Here is a 19,056-nt window from a genome sequence, read left to right as displayed (position 1 = left end):
GCCCCCTGCGTCATTATATTCCCCACCTCTGATGCCCCCTGCGTCATTATATTTACCCCCCCTCCCCTCTGATGCCCCTCGTGTCATTATATTTCAGCCCAACCCCCTTCCCTCTCCTGTACCACATTATTTACTAAACCTCACCTCCTCTCCAGTCCCCTGCTACCTGTCCGCCCCCATGTGTACTCCGGCAGGCTCAGCGGTCACCGTTGTTGATGGACTGCATCCTCAGTCCGGACGGAGGGGCGCGCGATGAGTGACGTCATCGCACGCGCCTATGCTGGGACGCTATCGTCCTGCGCGGCTCGCTATAGGCTGCAGCTCACAGTTGCAGTCTATAGGAGTTTAGTTACAGGGTAAAACTGATTGCCCCGTAATATGTGAATTCTTTAGGCATTTAGCCCTGCTTGCCCGAAGCAGGGCTAAAGGCCTGAAGAATTCACCTGCCCGGCACTGCATGTCCCGGGCATCGGGCGATACAATTTCCACATCCCTGTTAGTGTTCATTGAGCCATTCCGTCTTTTCTATTTACGCAATGGGCCCAATTTGGACATTTCCACTTAGGGGTGTGCTCACTTTTGTTGCCAATGTTTAGACATTAAAGGGGTACTCCGGTGGAAAACTTTTTTAAATCAACTGGTGCCAGAAAGTTAAACAGATTTGTAAATTACTTCTATTTAAAAAAAATCTTAATCCTTCCAGTACTTATTATCTGCTGAATACCATAGAGGAAATTTTCTTTTTGGAACACAGAGCTCTCTGCTGACATCATGAGCACAGTGCTCTCTGCTGACACCTCTGTCCATTTTAAGAACTGTCCAGAGTAGGAGAAAATCCCCATAGAAAACAAATGTTGCTGGACAGTTCCTAAAGAAGAGAATTTCCTCTGTAGTATTCAGCAGTTAATAAGTACTGGAAGGATTAAGATTTTTTAATAGAAGTCATGAAGTTTTAATTACGAATCTGTTTAACTTTCTGGCACCAGTTGATTTAAAAAAAATAAAAATAAAAATACGTTTTCCACCGGAGTACCCCTTTAACCTAGAGGACGAAGGGCATACCTGTACGCCCATGTCGTCCCACTCGCCTTTTATGACACATAGCGGGGTCATGGCTAGGTGGTCCCGGTAGCTATCTGCCTCCAACCCATGGCTAATGCCGGACATCACCGATCACAAGTTTCATATTTTCACTAGCGACATTGATTTGTACACATGCAAGTTTAAAATTGGTACGTTCACACATTGCAGTATGTCTGCTACTGTCCCATTCGTCTGAATGGGCCTTGCTGAAACAACTCCATCCAGCTCCATGGAACATTTTTACAAAATTTTTAGTCCCTTTACTTTTGAAATTACTGTCTCCTATGAGCATACCCTTAATATCTTCATTATTCCCTAAGAGCATAATAAAACAAAAGAAAACAAAAAGGTGTGGACACAAGCCACGTTGGAGCCCTACTGACTGACTCACATGAAGCAATAATTTAATTAAATATTTGCACACTGTGTGCCTATTGTAGGGAAGGAACATTTACATATTATTTTACTTTGACAATAATCCAATAATGCCAAGTTAACATCAAGTTTTAACATTGTTCAAGGGAACATGTCGCCAAGATTGTTTTTATTTTATTTTTTTACCGATTAGATCCAGATACTGAAAGATCTTTTTTTTTTTTTATATTCTGTTTCTATTTTCCGATTACTTTTTTTTATTTTTAGCAGATTATTATGGGGCAACCATTTTGCCTGAGCATCTTTAAAAGCATTTAGAGATATGTTTTGCAGCAAGCTCCATATACATATGAAAAATACTGAAGATGACTTGACTTCAATGGGAAGGGCTTTCTAGTTATGCTTTGTAATCTGCACAGGCAAGGGAGGAGGAGGCTGAGCTCTGACAACCGCCTATTATGAATGGCCTGATCCCATCTTATTTATATACTGGCATCACTTTTCACTGTAATATTTTCTGTCATAATCATAAGGAGGAGACTGCTGGAAAAAATTCTCTATAGAACAAAAAGGGTCAGCTTATTATTAGGCCTAGTGGCCAAAATAAAAACTGCAAGATTTCTGCAAGGTCCAATAGCATCTGCAGATGACACAGCTCCGTGTCCTCCTCCATCAGTCACTGACTGAGTTGGGACACCGGCACTGTGACCTATGTCACATAAGGTTCAGCGTTAATGAAATAGGCAGCTTGCAGTTAGTTGACAATGCTACAGCCTGTGAGGATTCAGTGAATGTCTCATATCGGAGTTCTAGCTTTTCCTAAGACATCATTTAGTTTTGCTAAAATTCAAGGTCAACACACATTCCCATGCGAAAGGCGGTCCCCTGCGATACTCCCTTTTGTGTTTTCTCATGTGAAAATATATCTAGATGAGTAGAAGCTAATATTATTCGAATATAATCATACATAAGCAAAATATAGATAACATTCTTCATGTATTCTGTAGGATTATGATTTGTCTATCCATATCATGCTACTTGATTACACTGGATTTATATCTACAAGTCTTTAGACTACACACACTATACTCGAGCGTAAGCAGAGTTTTTCAGGATGATTTTTCGTGCTGAAAACGCCCCCCTCGGCTTATACTCGAGTGAACTCTCCGCCTGTCAGTGGTCTTCAACGTGTGGACCTCCAGATGTTGCAAAACTACCACTCCCAGCAATCCCGGACATGCTGGGTGTTGTAGTTTTGAAACCTCTGGAGGTCCGCAGGTTGAAGACCACTGCGGCCTTCGTCATCATCCAGCCCCCCCCCCCCCCTTTGTTTTGTACTCACCTCCCCTCGGTGGGAAGTTAGGGTGAGCTGGTCCTGCCATCTATGCTGCAGGGACCGTCCAGTGGGGATGGTTAGTCGTTGCGGGCTGTCCGTTTTCACCGGGGGGGGGGGGGGGGACACACCTCTTCTCCGCGCCCGGCACCGGAGTAGTGACGTTGCCTTGACGACGACGCACAGGGACGTTCATGCGCAACGCCCCTGTGCATCGTCGTCGAGGCAACATCATTAGTCCGGGCCTGAAGCACGGAGAAGAGGCCCCCCCCCCCCCGGTGAAAATGGACAGCCCGCAACGACTAACCATCCCCACCGGACGGTCCCTGCAGCACAGATAGCCCGGACCAGCTCACCCTAACTTCCCGCCAAGGCGAGGTGAGTACAAAACAAAAGGGGAAACAATGAAGGCCGCAGTGGTCTTCAACCTCCGGACCTCCAGAGGTTTCAAAACTACAACTCCCACCATGCCTGGACAGCCGATGGCTGTCCGGGCACGCTGGGGTTTTTAGTTTTGCAACATCTGGAGGTCCGCAGGTTGAAGACCACTGATGAAGGGATTGACAGGCAGTGATGATGAAAGGGGGGGGGGGGGGAGGATGATGACGGGGGTTTGGATGATTACATGGGGGGGGGGGGGGTGGGGGGATGATGTATTTCCCAAGTCACCAAAGTACTCCTTTAATGTAAAATCTCTTGGCAACAAACTTAAAATTACAGACTTTTATAATAACCAAGAAGAAATTCAATTGTGCTGCATAAACAACCTCAAGCAAAATGAAAGCCAAAGACACGTCAGACTTTATTCTGTCAGCAATGTGAAAAAAATAAATAAAATGAATGTAATACTGAGAAAATGGAAATTTGCCTCCTGACAGGATTATGTATACTAATATTCAATGTGACCCCTTGTCAGGATACAGACTGCGGGAGTCAGAAGAACAATATCCCACAGGTGCGATACATAAAGACAAGTCAATAAATGGTTGACTGGAGTTATACAATGTGTCAGACACAGTTCACAGCATGAAAGGAAGCAGTGGGTCCAGCAATATCATCTAAAATTATTGTTAGCATATACAGTGCTCCCTCAAGTTACAATATTAATTGGTTCTGGGATGACCATTGTATGTTGAAACCATTGCATGTTGAGACCAGAACTCTATGGAAACCTGGTAATTGCTTCTAAAGGCACAAAAATGTCATCCAAAAATAGGAAAAAGTGACGATTAAAGCAAAATAAGTAGATAACTAATAGGGATAAAGCAAATCCTTACATATAAAAGTAAGAAAGATCTGCTGAGAGCTGTAAATCACTGTCAATGTCAGTGTTTCTCAAGCAGGGAGCCTCCAGCTGTTGCAAAGCTACAACTCCTAGCATGCCCGGACAGCCAAAGGCTGTCCGGGCATGCTGGGAGTTGTAGTTTTGCAACAGCTGGGGGCACTCTGCTTGGGAAACACAGGTCTATGTAGAGGACTGGAGCTTCTTCGGGGTCCTGTACAGTACACACAGTGTCCTAAAAAAGTAACATGGAGTAGCCCTCACCTGGTGTCCAAAGGAGCAGTTAACCCTGGTACAGGTAAAGAGTACAGAATATGTAATACCTCCCTGTACTGTAGGGGGCACTACCAAACACCAGTCAGTGTATACGTTTCAGTAATACAGGGATTTTACCATGATTGGTCAGTTCATTGACATGTTTCACAGATCTGGACTATTCGTAGCATTGTATGTTGAGTCTGGTTTCAACTTACAATGATCCAGAAAAGACCATGGTATGTTGAAACTATTGTATGTTGAGGCCATTGTAAGTTGAGGGATCACTGTATGCACAATACTATGCACAATAATCCAATACTAATGCATTGTGTTATGGAGGGAAATTAAGTACAGCCCCAAATGGGTGTAATTACGCTAGAGAATTTGTTCAGTCTACACACACTGCAGAATTCACAATTTTACAGCTAAATCCAAGCCCAAATCTTGAACGTGTCAACATCTTGATATTGTAATCGATGCCAAGCAAAACAATAGTATTTTATCTACAATAATCTTAGGTAAAAAAAAAACTTCAAAGAGACAAATGTTTCTGTCGTCCCCTCTGACGCTCATCTCCTTCTTTCCCAGGGCACAATTCTTTGCAAAATAAAAAGGTCTTTAAGGTACAAGCATACAGTACTTTACAACAGAAGCTGGCCATGCTGACCTTCACAAGAGCATGAGGTTGCAATGTGTTACCCTATTGCTGCTGGGAACATTGCTATGTAGGTGTCCAAAATCATTTAGGGGCTGCCTGTTAGGCTTAGGGCCCCATTAGTTGGGGTTTACAGGTTTACTGTTTAACTGGTGCTAATCCTGTCCATGTGCTTAAACAAGGGGAATTGGGGGCCAAACCAGGATTTAAGTAGCTCACACTGCATGCAGTTTGCTGGGGAGGAGGGGGTGCTCCCTTGCTTGCTCTCATGTGAGAACTTCCTCTCTCACTCCTTAGAGCTGACAACTGGCTGCTCTGTGACACGCCCCTTGATCACAGAGCAGAATTTTTTTTTTTAACCCATATACCCATTTACTATCCTTAAGCTCCAGTGTTTTTTTATTATTATTATTGATTTACAGTACCCACGTATAGGTGGTGAACGGGAATCCACCGTCTAACACCAGGCTGCAGTAGATATACGCACTTCCATAGATTTAGCACTGGTGTATTTCTCTTTATCTATATTACAAATAGACCTATGATATTATTTACATTTTATAACGTTTTTCCAAATGACAGTGCCCATTTCATTGAATCCAGAACTTCTGGCTCTTCTATAAATTAGCACAATAGGAGGCCCTCAATTTTTTTTGTACTTGACAAAGATTCCCTGCAAGTAAAACGCAAAGAAATGAAATGCCATACATCCAAATGTTATGCTGGGATGAATGCACTTCTTATGGACAGTTAATCCATCCATGTGCATTGGGGTGTTGGTAAGCAGTTAAGCTGCATGCCATACATATAAAAACATGGTTGTCCGTCCATTTACAATACATAAACAGAAAGCTGTCCTAATACGCCTGGTTTCCCACAGTGGTTGTAACTAGAGATGAGCGAACTTACAGTAAATTCGATTAGTCACAAACTTCTCGGCTCGGCAGTTGATGACTTTTCCTGCATAAATTAGTTCAGCTTTCAGGTGCTCCCGTGGGCTGGAAAAGGTGGATACAGTCCTAGGAGACTCTTTCCTAGGAATGTATCCACCTTTTCCAGCCCACCGGAGCACCTGAAACCTGAACTAATTTATGCAGGAAAAGTCATCAACTGCCGAGCGAAGAAGTTCGTGACGAATCGAATTTACTGTAAGTTCGCTCATCTCTAGTTGTAACATAGTGCAGGGATATTAGCTGCTGCAATTTTATTTTGCCAATACTTAGATAAGCCTATGAAGGGTGACCAGATATGCACAGTCCCGCTCCAAGCATCTCCAGAGAACCTCTTTAAAAGAGCATTTCAGCCTTAATAAATAATACTGTTGCTAACATAGTACTGTTAGGAGCCAATGGAGAATTTCAAAATATACATGTTACATGATCCCTGTTGATATTTCTTTAAAGGGGCACTCCACTGCCCCAGAGTTCCAAAAGCTGGGTGCAGGCTGCAGGGTCATGACATCACTGCCGCGCCCCCTCCCATAGACTTGCATTGAGGGGACGTGGCGTGACATCACAAGAGTGATCTCAAGATCATGCAGCCCACACCCAGCTTTTGGAACTAAATGTTCTAAACACTGGGGCAGTGGAGTACCCTTTAAAATATGTATCTAGTTTATTAGTACATTGCGTTCATCAACATCCGCATGTTAAGTGAACATTTAAATGGGCACTGTCATGAAATCTAAAAATTGATATGTTGTAGTACTTAAGTACTACAACATATCTCTAATATACTTTAATTAAAAAAAGTGATTTTAAACAAGTTTAAAATCACTTTTAAATTCGGCCACTAGGGGTCGCCCTCCTAGTGGCTGAATGCATTCTGCAGTGACGTCACTACTGGATTTCGACTCATTTCAGCCTGGCAATGAGTCGAAATCCAGTCACTGCGGTGCTCGCTCCCGCCTGTCAATCAGACAGGCGAGAGCGAGCACGCCGATAGCTGGGGCTGCGCGCATTGGCCAACTCCACTGTTACCCCCCGTTACCCTGTCCGGAGGCAGCTCATTGATCCTCCGGTAAGTCTTCACCACTGGAGGAATGGGGTGGGGGAAGCGGGGTTCGGGGGAGCGCCGCCGCTCAGCACTAGAGGTATGGGGGTGGGGAGCGGGGTTCGGGAGAGCGCCGCCGCTGCTGCTCCCGAAGTAGCACTGCTGCGCTAATAAAGTTATTGTTTTCATCACAGGGTGCCTCCAGCTGTTTCAATACTATAACTCCCAGCATGCCCTGACAGCCAGTAGATGTCAGGGCAAGCTGGGAGTTGTAGTGGTGAAACAGCTGGAGGCACCCTGTATAGTGAGCTAAGGGCGGAAGTGCCGCCCCCAGCAGGCATCAGTGACGTGGTGCCTGCTGGGGAAGTCTGCCTGGTAGTGAGCACACTACCAGGCAGACAAAAAGGGATTTTAATATAGTAAAAAAAAAATGTAAAGGGAGGGAGGGGGTTAGGGAGAGATGGGCAATAGGCAGGGACAGAAAGAAAGAAAAAATGGATGGTGGGAGCTACCCTTTAAATGAACAGGTATCATTACCTTAGGGGTGGCACTGCAGGGAAACTAAACATTTATTTCAGCTCCTGCTTTGCTTCAACCCAAATATGGCTCAATACCTAAAGGCATATACTGAACTGAAATAAATGAATCACTAAAGAAATACCATGAAATACTTACAAACAAGCTGATTTGTCATAGTTTTGTCTGACTGGCAGAAATGCGACATGTGTATTTAAAGGGGTACTCCGGTGAAAACCTTTTTTCTTTTAAATCAACTGGTAGCAGAAAGTTAAACATATTTGTAAATTACTTCTATTAAAAAATCTTAATCCTTCCTGTACTTATTAGCTGCTGAATACTACAGAGGAAATTCTTTTCTTTTTGGAATGCTTTCTGATTACATCACGACCACAGTTCTCTCTGCTGACGTTATTATAATAATAACGCTTTATTTATTGTTGTCCTTAGTGGGATTTGAACCCAAGTCCCCAACACTGCAAGGCAGCAGTGCTAACCACTGAGCCACCATGCTGCCCTTAGCATACATCTGCTATGCATGGTTGCTAAAATGGACAGAGATGTCAGCAGAGAGCACTGTGGTCGTGATGCCATCAGTGTTCCAAAAAGAAAGGAATTTCCTCTGTAGCATTCAGCAGCTAAAAAGTACTGGAAGGATTAAGATTTTTAATAGAAGTAATTTACAAATATGTTTAACTTTCTGCCACCAGTTGATTTAAAAGAAAAAAGGTTTTCACCTGAGTACCCCTTTAAGAACCACCAAAGGAAAAGTCTGATAGACAGGATACATTACTGCTGTCCACGGAACAAATGCCTACTTGTCCAGCAAACAAGGATCCATGATGGAGAACATGGCATTGAGCAGGCAGAGACGCACACTGCTACATTACAATTGCCTTACTTCAAGCTTCTGTGGAATGCCGGATCCTTAGGGAGCCAGAACTCCTACAATTCAGACATTTAACTCTCCCAATGCTGATGTGTTTTACAGCTGCACAGTAAGCGATGGAGGCAATGGATGAAAACAAGTGAAAAAAAAACAGGTATCCGGGCCCTTACTAGAAAGTTAAAACATCACCTAATATAACCTAAAACTATATTAAACAAAGTAGTTTATTATAAGAAATTTAGAGGAATGCCTGGTAGGGCTCACTAACTCCACAAATCCCATTTAACCATTTTAAGTCTGCATTAACAGATATTTATTTGCTGCAATCCAATCGTTCAAATAAAACCCTAATGCTTTAATATGTGGATTTAGGTCATGTTTTCCTGGCCTCAAATGTAATTGTTTCTACCTAATAAGTGATCTGCAATTTTGCAAACTAATTTCTACATGTTTTTATACTAAAAAAAAAAAAAAAAAAAAATGTGCAAAAAGCATCTTTGAGAGGCCAAAGGATAAGGCATAAGATGTCAGATCGCCACGGTCCCACTGCTGGGGAACCCCGGGATCGCCGCTGTGGCACCCCGCTGTCATTACCGCACAGAGCGAGTTCGCTCTGTGCATAATGACGGGCGATACAGGGGACGGAGCAGCATGACGTCATGGCTCTGCCCCTCGCAAGTCTATGGCAGGGGCGTGACGACCGCCACGCCCCCTCCCATAGACTCGTATTGACGGGGACGGGCCGCGACGTCACGGGGGGCGTCATTACGTGCAGAGCGAACTCGCTCTGTGCAGTAATGACAGCGGGGTGCCGCAGCGGTGATCTCGGGGGTCCCCAGCAGCGGGACCGCGGCGATCTGACATCTTATCCCCTATCCTTTGGAGATAGGGGATAAGATGTCTAAGGGCGGAGTACCCCTTTAACCCCTTAAGGACACTTTCAATTTTGCACCTACAGACCCATATGAGGGCTTATTTTTTGCACCACCAATTGTACTTTATAATGACATGAATCATTTCACTGCAAAATTTACGGAAAAGTCATAAAAAAATATTTGTGGGGCAAAATTGGAAAAAAATAAAAAAACACGCCATTTTGTACATTTTGGGGGCTTCTGATTCTATGCAGTACACTTTTTGGTAAAAATGACACCATATCTTTATTCTGTAGGTCCATACGGTTACAGGGATACCTAATTTATATAGGTTTTATTTTATTATAACTCAAAATTAGTATGTGTAAAATTTTCATTTGACCCCCTATAACTTTTCTATTTTTCTGTATACGGGGATATATGAGGCTGTATCATTTTCGTTTTGATAGAAGAGGGGGAAAAAAAAAAAAGCAACAAGAGGTGTGCCCCTAGTGAGGACCGTTTGACCGTGGGATACAAGTAAAATTAAAGATGGGTTCTTACCCTTAGGTGTTGCGCTCAGGGCACAACACCTACAGTAGCGTCTGGAGAGAGAGAACGGCGGGACCGCTGCCACGAGGAACTTCCCAGGGTGACGTAAGTCAATCCCGTGGAAGTGCAGCAAGAAAGTTTTATATAAATTGGTTCCTCAAATGAAGGCGCTGGCACCCAAGTCAAATATTAAAGTTTTAGCAAATAAAACTAATGCTTGACTTGAGGAACCCGTTTCCTTAAAATTTTTGTTTTGATGGGACTTTTTGATCGCCTTTTATACATTTTTTTTAGGGTATACAAAGTGACAAAAAATACGCAATTTTGGACATTGGAATCTTTTTTACATGTACGCCATTAACATTATATTTCCATAGTTCAGACATTTACGCACGCGGCAATACCACGTTTATTTTTATTTAAATTAACTATTTTTTTAAATGGGAAAAGGAGGGAGATTCAAACTCATTAGGGAAGGGGTTAAATCACATTTATAAATGAATTTTATTTTATTTTTTTTTATTTATTTTTTTTTTATTTTTTTTTTTTTTTTACACATTTTTCGCAATGTTATAGCCCCCATAGGGAAGAACTATAACATGCAATACCTTGATTGCAGACACTGATCAATGCAAAGCCATAGCATTGCATTGATCAGTGTTATCGGTGCTCTGCTGCTCCAGCCTGGATCTCAGGCATGGAGCAGCAGAGTGACGATGGAATGGTGGGAGACAAGGTAAGCACCCTCCCGCTGTCCTCTCAGCTGTTCGGGATGCCGCGATTTCACCGCGGCAGTGCCGAACAGCCCACTGAGCTAACCGGCAAAGCTTTTCTCCCGTTTTAGATGCTGTTGTCAACTTTGATTGCGGCGTCTAAAGGGTTAATATCGGACATCGTCCCGATCAGCGATGTCCGGTACTAGCCGCGTGTCCTGGCTGCTGATAGCAACCGGGACCTGCCGGATAGGAAGCACGCTCAGCTCCTGAGGGTGATTCACATAACGGGAGCTGGAAACAAGCGTAAGTTCACGATCGAGGTCGTTAAGGGGGCTGTTCCCGGCCAAAAGTTCGTGGTCAGGAAAGCCAAATGCAATTTGCGTAACTCGCATTGACTTTAAAGGGGTACTCCAGTGGAAAACTATTTTTTTTAAATTAACTGGTGGCAGAAAGTTAAACAGATTTGTAAATTTAAAAAATCCTAACCCTTCCAGTACTTCTCAGCTGCTGTATGTTAATGAAAGTTGCCCAAACGGCATTGCCCTGTGGGCTACTCTGTTTGTGTAACTCTGGAAGTTAAGTAAACAACATAGCTCACGGGGCTACACCATTTGTGTAACTCCCAAGAAAAATAAAATAAGCAATCTGATTGGTTGCTATGGGCAATTGTTCCATTTTTCCTTAGCACAGGCTTTGATAAAAATTTGTGCATACATCAACCCCAAGCTGAAGAATTTCCACTTATCTCATACCACCCATTAAGTTTTAGACAGCTGTCCCTTGTGTAAATATCTGTTAGAACTATAAACAGTGCTGCCTCCTGAATGTAATCCCCCCCCCCCCTTACTCCCTTTAGCTTAAATGGGCACTGTCACAAACATTTTTCATATATATTATATATATATATATATATATATATTGTAGTACTTATGTACTACTGATAGGGATGACCCTTAGGTTTCTAATGACTGATCAATATATTAATATTAAAATGCCATTGCTGCTGGAAAAATATCTGTTCCCTTATCCTTTAACCCAGATACATCAGAATGCTAAATGCAAAACATTTTATCTTATCGCTTTGCCTTCAACTAAGACTAGAGCCTTGAGATGGAGACTATGGATACAAGACGTCTAAACATTGGACTTTGTGGAAAGATGCTGAAATCTTAAGCTAAGAGGACTTGCAAGATAATGACTTATGCTACGCCACGCTCAAATGACCAATCAGAATGTAATTTGCTAATTGTGATGTCATAATTCACCCTCCTTTGTACAATGTAAAAACCAAATTTACTTCCTGTAATAAACAGAACTCCCCGGGGTACAGAGGAGGGAACCCATACCAACCTGGCCTGGTGTGAATTCTCTTACGTCGAAAATTAGTATAGCGGTAGTCACTCACAGATTAAGGCCGCACATTAACGAATCCTTAACACTACAACATCTCTCTAATATAGATTCATTTTTTTTTTTTTTTTTTTTTTATTAAAATAGTGTATTTTTATTAGGGAGGATCGGGTGGACCATTTTAATTTAATGTGGGATCCCTGGTTTTCCTCCACATACTGCCCGGAGATCGGCCATCAGTTCTCTCTTTACTGACCCATGGCCATGCTTGTGGGGGGGGGGGGGGGTTAGTTTGGTACCTCATAATTTATGTAATGTATCTTTTACGTTACCTACTGACGGTGGTCTGGCATTGCATTTACTCAACTGGCTGATAGACTGGCACCATACCTTTCTTCTTACCCAATATGCATATTGTTCTTCTACTGTACTGCTATAATGCCTGTGTACCTGTATGTAAAGTTATCGGTTAGGTCCTCGGACCTGTTTTTCCTTTGTACAACTGTGTTACACCTGTGCTGTTTTTCATGCATTCGATAAAGCTTCATTGTTGGATGGTTAAAATAGTGTATTTTACATTTGAAAACCGGCCACTACTGAATTAGGACTGATGCCGGCCTGCGCATGCTCCCTGCCTGTCAATCAGACAGGCGGGAGCGAGCGATGTGAACGCCGGGGCTGTGCTCATTGCCTGCCGGCGCCCGGCATGTACAGTCTGGAGGCAGAGCGGCACTGAATCTCAGTGCTGCGCTGATGCTCCAGGACTATACATGTCCTGTATGGGTAAGTGAGGTCTTATTTCACTTACCCGTACTTTGTTTCGGTCCCGGGTCTCAGCGGTGAGCACGGCAGGTGGGAGATGCTTCTATACTACTCCTCCCTGGATAACACTACACTGCTAAACAGGGAGGAGGAGACCCCGGAGCAGCTTGCCGTGCTATTGGCCGCTCCTCTATGGTCGCTCCCGACAGGAGCACAGCATAGATAAGGTGAGGGCGGAAGTCGGCAGCCAGCAGGCATCAGCGACATTGCACCGTCTGAGGAAGTTGGCTTCCGGCAGAGGTAAACATATGAGCAGAAGATGAGCCATTTGTAAGGTAGAATTTTTGTTTAAAAGGCAGGGAGGGGGTTAGGCATAGATAAGCAATAGGTAGGGAGAGAAAAAAAAAATACAGATGGTGGGAGTTACTCTTTAACAGCAGAAGCAGAAGTTTACTTGCTGTTTGTTTCCTTTCTACTCACACAGCACCTTGCAAACCCAGTGCATCATCAATAACCCTACTCTTTCCACATGCCATATATAGTACAATACTGTAAATCATTCCCACTGTGCAACCGGTTATGTGGAGGGTAGTACACTGGGGGGAAATTCTTTGTTGTTCATAGCAACCAATCACAGCTGAGCTTTCTATTTCTCATATTGCTCTGGAAAAGGAAAGCTGAGATTTGATTGGTTGCTATGGGCAACAAAGAGAATCTTATTATAAGTGTGATTCTGTTATTGGCCAGACAATCAAGGGAAAAGGATTGTAGGTATGTGTACTACTGGCTAACAGCCTTGGTATCGTCTCGACCCCTAAAATTAAGGAAAAATGTATGTGCACCAAAGAGGGGACTCTCAGGGGATCAAAAAAAGCAGTGAGAACTAAAACCAACTTATCCCCCTGAAGGGTTAATCTAACAAAACCAGTTATGTTTTTGAAATACTTTAAAGAATATTTGTACTTTAAAAGGGAATATGTCATCAGTGTCACCTACACTAACCTGTGGGAACGGGCTTGTAGTGTGGGTGACACTGATTAAAAAGATACTTTCCATAGGCCGATCCAGGGCTCCATTATAAGGTTCTGTCTCTACAGGGTCAAATTGATTGCTCTGTATGAAGTACATCTGTAAACAGAGAATGTGCTGAGGTCATCTACATTGTTGTTTATAAGTTATTTTATACATTTTTAAGGATGCACTGAAAGTGAATTGCCCCGCCCACTTTTTTTGCAGAACTTATCTCGATAAGCTTTTTTATTTTTCCGTATATGGGGATGTTTGAAGGGCTTATTTTTTGTGCTGTGATCTGTAATTTTTTTTGTACCCTCCTTGTTCTGATTTTTTTAATCACTTTTAATTAATTTTTTCTCATAAAAATCTATATTTTTGGACTTTGTTCACGCCATTCACCATACGGGATAATTAACAATGTTTTTATTAACCAGACATTTACTCACCCGGTGATACAAAATATGATTTATTTACATTTTTATTGGGGAAGAGGCTTATTCATTTTCATTAAAACTTTTTTTGTTACACCTTTATAGTCCTAGACTATATATTTCAATCTTTAGATAGCAAAAAACAGATCAGCGTTATCTGTGATCTACTTCTCTGGTCTGCTCGATGGCAGCAGGAGGCAGGTGAGGAGACCTCCGGCCGCCATTTTAGCTGACCTGATCCCTGCGGCCATGCTGCGGGCGATCAGATCAGCCACCGGAACCCCCACAGATGCCGTGATCAATAATGCGATCGCTGATGCCTGGCATTACCAGCGGGTCCCTGGCTGCTGAAAGCTCCTGCACTTGTGTCATAGCCGCAGCGGGACTCATGGCATACAGACACGTCCTGTACGCCCTGTGTCATTTAGGGGTTAGGTCAAGCCCTCTGAAATTTTAGGCCCGGTAATTTTCGGTGGCCGAAATTTTGGTGCATCCCTACTAATTTTTCTTCAAATAAACCGGCATTTGCTCAGACTTGTAATACCATCTGCTACACATCAGAGGTGTCTGATTGGTAATACTCTGCATATTCTCTTAGGGTGCGTTCACACTGAGTAATTCAAGAGGAATTTACTCGAGTAATTCCTCTTGAATTCTCCGCTCCAAATTAAAGGGGTTATCCAGGAAAAAACTTTTTTAGATTTATCAACTGGCTCCAGAAAATTAAACAGATTTGTAAATTACTTCTATTAAAAAATATTAATCCTTTCAGTACTTATGAGCTTCTGAAGTTAAGGTTGTTCTTTTCTGTCTAAATCCTCTCTGATGACACCTGTCTCAGGAAACGCCCAGTTTAGAAGAGGTTTGCTATGGGGATTTGCTTCTAAACTGGGTGTTTCCCGAGACAGATGTCATCAGAGAGGATTTAGACAGAAAAGAACAACCTTAACTTCAGAAGCTCATAAGTACTGAAAGGATTAAGATTTTTTAATAGAAGTAATTTACAAATCTGTTTAACTTTCTGGAGCCAGTTGATATATAAAAAAAATTTTTTTCTTGAATACCCCCTTAATGCACATCTTCTCTGCCCATTGACTTTAATGTTTTTTCCGCTGTCCTGTTCCCACATCGGAAATTCTGCTAGCAGAATTCCGACGCTGAATTCCTTTCCGCTTGAAGAAAGAACATGTCCATTCTTCAAGCGGAATCCGTTAGCAGAAATCAATAGAAGTCAATGGTAAAAAAAAATTCTGCCCAACATCATTTTCGCGTGGAATTTGCGCGGAATTGGCTGAAAAACCCTTCACTTCTTTCTCCCCCATTTCCGCGCATGTCCGCATGCATAGAAAATTCTTTTTTCCGCACGTAAGTTTTTCAGCGTGAATTCCTCTCGATTTGCTCAGTGTGAACGCACCCTTATAGTTCCCCGACCCGTTTATCTGGCATAAAACTAGAAAAGTGCAACATACTGTATATGCAGAGCTACTCAAATATTAGTCACTTCTACAAAGATCCTGGATGGAGAGTTCTAGGAAGAGGAAAGTGCATGGACAAGAGGAGAAGTGCAGGCAGCCACCTCAGCACTGAACATCTGGAAGGATCATCACTTCCACGTAACGCATCCCCCCCCCCCCATACACAATGCTACAAGAAATGTACAAGATTAAAAATAAATCATTTTTAACAAGATAAGATTCTCTCTTTTGTGAATATTCCCACTGCTGTAAACGTGCACTAAACTAAGTCGGTTTCGAGCATTCAATCCCACCCCATTCATGATACCATGATGACCATTACTGGAATGACCCAAGTCACGTACTCTTGGGGAGTCAAAGTGTTTTATCCCACCCCTTCTTGGGGCGTGTGCACACTTAAAGAAATTTGGAATCCTATACATCAGTGGTCTTCAACCTGCGGACCTCCAGATGTTGCAAAACTACAACTCCCAGCATGCCCGGACAGCCAACGGCTGTCCGGGCATGCTGGGAGTTGTAGTTTTGCAACATCTGGAGGTCTGCAGGTTGAAGACCACTGCTATACATCATGAGTTTTACAGACGTACAGTTTGGAAAGCAAGTTGTTACAGCTATTCTGCCAAAAGTTGTCAAATCAAGACAAGTCAATTCTTTAATGGAAAAAGTCTTAAAAAAATAAATAAATAAATAAACGTATTTAATCCATTTTGAATCAGGTGTCAGATTCACACGTGCTGCATTTCCATAAAGCAGTGTTCGCCAACTGGGGGCTGTCCGACTGTCGCACAACTACAACACCCAGCTGTCCGGGCATGATGGGAGTAGTAGTTCTGCAACAGCTAGCCAGCCACAGCTTGGAGAACACCGGTATAAAAGGAATGACGGCAATGTCAAATGCAGGATGTTTGGACTGCATCACTTAGAACATACAAATATTATAGATTCATGGGGAAAGGATTCCAAAATATTACTGCAAAATCTGAAAATAAATAAATAAGCTGAAATCAAAATGACTTCCGACCGCTTCCGCCAAACTCTGGACTTTTACCAAATAGACTAGAAAAAAAGAAAAGAGTAAAACTGAGTGTTAAAGTAAATAAAGTAGAGGAAGCAGCGGCAGCAGGAGGATGGTGGGGTAGGTTCGGAAGGTGGAATGCTCTGCCACGTATATATCTATAGATGCTCCCCCCTCCCCCAGCTGGGGAATGTCATCTTGCACAGTCAGACCCCATTCCCTACTGGAAGAAAAAAGTAAGAAAAAAAATAAAAAGCTCTCAATAAATAAGACTGCGGCTGCTTTACAATCCGACTCCATCCCAGTCTCTGCAAACTTCCCCTTTTCCAAATAAGTCACAAGAGGGAAACGTAATGATCAGACTAGAAACTTCTAGCAGGCTTCTGTAGAGATCCCAAGGAAGAAGAAGAAGAAAAAGAGAAGTAAAAAAAATAAAAAAAAACAGTCCAGCATTGCTAGGGGTTAAAGACTTGGCAGGCAAAGGGAAAGCTGCTTTCTGGAATCCATGGAAGTAGAAAGAAGCTGAATAGTAAGCAGCTCCTGGCTACGGTTTGCAATGAATGGAAGCATCTACTGTAGGGGTATGTTCACACGTGGCAGATATGCCATGGATAAGTAGCGGACTTCACAAATCGGCAACATAGCTAACCACGTGTGAACATGCACCAAGGCTTATAATAATACTGAATGTTTATACACCAAATATAGAAAATGTCCAGGGTGCCCCAGCTGTTGCAAAACTCCAACTCCCAGCATGCCTTTGGGTGTCCGGCTATGCTAGGAGTTTTGAAACAGCTGGAGACACACTGTTTGAAAGACACTGGGCCAGAGATAGTTATAGTCTATTGCAAAATACAATGTATCTCTGGCCCAGTGTCTTCCAAACAGTGTGTCTCCAGCTGTTGCAAAACTCCAACTCCAATTAGCATAGCCGGACAGCCAAAGGCATGCTGGGTGTTGGAGTTTTGCAACAGCTGGAGACACTGGGCCAGAGATACATTGTATTTTGCAATGGACTATAACTAACACTGTACCCCTACTTGTGGCTCTCAAGCAAGATGAGGGTTGTAGTTGTCACAGGTCAGGGAACACTAATTTATATTGCCCCACTCAATCAGGGTTTTTCTCAACCAGTGTGATGTCAGCTGTTGCAAAACTACAATTCACAGCATGCCCAGACAGCCGAAGGCTGTCCGGGCATGCTGGGAATTGTAGTTTTGCAACAGCTGGAGGCACACTGGTTGGGAAAACACTACACTTCAGTCACTGCAAAAGATTTGCACATAAGAAGAAATTCATAAGTTCACACTGGACAGGAACGTGCAGATTTGTTGCAGATTTTCCCCCAATTCAATAGGGAAGTCGTAATCTGCAGCATTTCTGCACTGTGTGAACGCAGATATAGTAAGAATATTGATCTATTATATATCCAGTACAGTATATACAGACCATTGGGCACACACACACACCTATAAAAGGTTATCACACAGCTGAGCCAAGAATTGGCACCATCACCCTGACGAATGACCTGGCAGCACTGCCCATCACTGACCACTACCAACCATCACTCAAACTTAGCAGAAGTTTCAATGGAAGTTTGTTCCCTGCTACCTGCAGCGCGCCCCATAGTACGCAGTGACTGCGCTTACCTTCGCTCCGCACTTCTGTGAATCCCGACCAGCGTAGCCCTCTATGAAATAGCTGGTTCCTCCTGAGTGTCAGCCGCAGGCCCCGGCCCGTACTTTATAGCCTCCTGTCCCCTCCACCCTCTCCAGAAGCGTCTTCTCCGGCTCCCCCCCTTAGCTCTGCTCTACGTGAGACTCCTCACACTGGCCCGAAAAGCCAACGCAGGCGCAAACCTGCTACACAACGCGCATGCGTCAACTCAGTTCTCGGAATGTTCCGAAGGGGGGGACGAAGCCATTCGGCTCTAGAGCTCTGTGGAGATATACTGCATTCTGTCTACCTTTAAAACTAATGTAGCGGGGAAAAAAGGTGAAGGAAGATGGAACAACTATCCGTGTGCATGTTTATATAAAAAAGCCTAAGTAAGGCTGGGTTCACACTACGTTTTTCAACTAAGGTTCCCGCATACGTTTTCTATCAAAAACCGTATGGGGGGAAAAACGGATGGAACAGTATGGGAAAAAGTAAACCGTATGGGTTTTTAAACAGTATACTGTTTTTAAAAGTGCATACTGTTCCGTCCGTTTTTGTAGAAAAAAAACCCATACGTTTTTGAAAATTTTGTCCATTTTTAATGGGAGGGGTCTTGGGTGGGGACTTTAGGATTCAAATGCGCATGTGCAAAGTAAAAACGTATACGTTTTTCCCGTATGGAACCGTATACATGTGCGTTTCCTATTGACGTCCATGTAAACAAAACGTATACGGTTGCAGTACGGTTTTTAAACCGGAGTCAAAACCGTGGTTGACCACAATTTTGTCTCCGGTTTAAAAACCGTACTGAAACCGCATACGTTTTTTTAAACATGGACGTCAAT

General features: G+C 43.1%; 1 protein-coding gene across 1 annotated transcript in view; it reads right to left on the bottom strand.

Moving 5' to 3' along the window:
• Positions 1-18,409, bottom strand: part of P4HA1 (prolyl 4-hydroxylase subunit alpha 1) — a 77,716-nt gene extending 59,307 nt beyond the window's left edge. Inside the window, exon 1 of the mRNA XM_056530448.1 lies at positions 18,202-18,409. The gene's annotated coding sequence lies outside the window, so the exon portion shown is untranslated. The remainder of the gene's footprint in view (positions 1-18,201) is intronic.
• Between the last annotated feature and the right edge of the window lie 647 nt (positions 18,410-19,056).

Source organism: Hyla sarda, chromosome 7 (genome assembly GCF_029499605.1).
Source record: "Hyla sarda isolate aHylSar1 chromosome 7, aHylSar1.hap1, whole genome shotgun sequence".
NCBI lineage: Eukaryota > Metazoa > Chordata > Amphibia > Anura > Hylidae > Hyla > Hyla sarda.
Note: the sequence above shows the minus strand (reverse complement) of the source record. Positions and strands in the feature narration are given on the sequence as shown.